Source organism: Schistocerca serialis, unplaced genomic scaffold, assembly GCF_023864345.2.
Source record: "Schistocerca serialis cubense isolate TAMUIC-IGC-003099 unplaced genomic scaffold, iqSchSeri2.2 HiC_scaffold_845, whole genome shotgun sequence".
Lineage (NCBI taxonomy): Eukaryota > Metazoa > Arthropoda > Insecta > Orthoptera > Acrididae > Schistocerca > Schistocerca serialis.
In genome coordinates, this window is record NW_026048458.1 from 1 (window position 1) to 2,500 (window position 2,500).

Below are 2,500 nucleotides of genomic sequence, written 5' to 3' on the forward strand. Positions count from 1 at the left end.
GTCTGCCCACATACACGCAACAACATGTGCACGCTTCGCGAACACGTGGAAGGTGGCCCCCGTACGTATGCGATGTCCATTGCGCGAACGACTGTCAACCGGCCTCTGTCGCATGTCGCAGATGTGGAACGCAGTGCACCATGCTATCACGGTGTGTGAGAAGAGACGACTACGTCTGACAACACGCGCCACTACATCAACAGACGGCTCATGCTGATCGCCATCCAGGGCATACCACACTGCAATCCAGCTCTTATAGGGAGACGACACGTAGCTGAGTGCACAACATTTGGACCGCATGGTTCGCCGTTGTTGGCGCAGTCGTTGTACGGTCACATGTACCACGATGTATCATTCAGTACATGAGGACCAATGTGCAGTACAGTGTGTGATTTGGACGTACAACATCAGCGGACAGTTGACACAGGCCGTACCACAGCGTAGGCTAAGTGCTTCGCCATGCGAATGCCAATGAACAACTGCAAATGCCAATGAACAACTGCAAAGGGCATTGAGCATGTACGTCCTGCTGCCATCCACATTACAGTGTATAGCTGCAAGGTGTTTAACATGAAGCGATACACTGGGGACCGGGCAGTGCGAGTAGCAAACTATATTGCGGGGGTTGCAGTTAGGCAACACTACACTAATTTAACGCGTCGTATGACAATTACAGAGCAGGTTAAGGCCCAACGTGTGTTGGGTTAAGGCCCAACGTGTGTTGGGTTAAGGCCCAACGTGTGTTGGGTTAAGGCCCAACGTGTGTTGGGTTAAGGCCCAACGTGTGTTGGGTTAAGGCCCAACGTGTGTTGGGTTAAGGCCCAACGTGTGTTGGGTTAAGGCCCAACGTGTGTTGGGTTAAGGCCCAACGTGTGTTGGGTTAAGGCCCAACGTGTGTTGGGTTAAGGCCCAACGTGTGTTGGGTTAAGGCCCAACGTGTGTTGGGTTAAGGCCCAACGTGTGTTGGGTTAAGGCCCAACGTGTGTTGGGTTAAGGCCCAACGTGTGTTGGGTTAAGGCCCAACGTGTGTTGGGTTAAGGCCCAACGTGTGTTGGGTTAAGGCCCAACGTGTGTTGGGTTAAGGCCCAACATAGGTTGGGTTAAGGCCCAACATAGGTTGGGTTAAGGCCCAACATAGGTTGGGTTAAGGCGCAACATAGGTTGGGTTAAGGCGCAACATAGGTTGGGTTAAGGCGCAACATAGGTTGGGTTAAGGCGCAACATAGGTTGGGTTAAGGCGCAACATAGGTTGGGTTAAGGCGCAACATAGGTTGGGTTAAGGCGCAACATAGGTTAGGTTAAGGCGCAACATAGGTTAGGTTAAGGCGCAACATAGGTTAGGTTAAGGCGCAACATAGGTTAGGTTAAGGCGCAACATAGGTTAGGTTAAGGCGCAACATAGGTTAGGTTAAGGCGCAACATAGGTTAGGTTAAGGCGCAACATAGGTTAGGTTAAGGCGCAACATAGGTTAGGTTAAGGCGCAACATAGGTTAGGTTAAGGCGCAACATAGGTTAGGTTAAGGCGCAACATAGGTTAGGTTAAGGCGCAACATAGGTTAGGTTAAGGCGCAACATAGGTTAGGTTAAGGCGCAACATAGGTTAGGTTAAGGCGCAACATAGGTTAGGTTAAGGCGCAACATAGGTTAGGTTAAGGCGCAACATAGGTTAGGTTAAGGCGCAACATAGGTTAGGTTAAGGCGCAACATAGGTTAGGTTAAGGCGCAACATAGGTTAGGTTAAGGCGCAACATAGGTTAGGTTAAGGCGCAACATAGGTTAGGTTAAGGCGCAACATAGGTTAGGTTAAGGCGCAACATAGGTTAGGTTAAGGCGCAACATAGGTTAGGTTAAGGCGCAACATAGGTTAGGTTAAGGCGCAACATAGGTTAGGTTGAGGCACAATATAGGTTAGGTTGAGGTACCGTATAGGTTAGGTTAAGGTACAGTATAGTTTAGGTTAAGGTACAGTATAGTTTAGGTTAAGGTACAGTATAGTTTAGGTTAAGGTACAGTATAGTTTAGGTTAAGGTACAGTATAGTTTAGGTTAAGGTACAGTATAGTTTAGGTTAAGGTACAGTATAGTTTAGGTTAAGGTACACATTGTTGTATGGAAAGGTGTAATGGGGGGGGGGGGGGGGCGGCCGGTCGGTTTGTTGATTGTGATTATAGTAAGTGGATGCCTGCGGCATCATCTGATTTGCCACGTCAGGATGCACCTTTGGCTCATGACAGGCGGCGCTCCGATTCCATGCTTGTGGCAGACCTGTGTCTTTCATTCCTGCCATTGTTTGTGTGCTGTGAGAGGAGGCAGTATTGTGATGTTGGGTGCACCCCTGTGTAGGACATGTGTGGGTGTTGGTGGCTTAGCTGAGCAATGGTGGTTGTCGGGGGGGTGGGATATTCCGTTTTCTGAGTGGACCTCCCAGTCTGGTTATGACAGTGTGGATTGTCTCATGTGGCGGAGAGGATGCACTGGGTGTTGTTCCATGCTGGTGCTT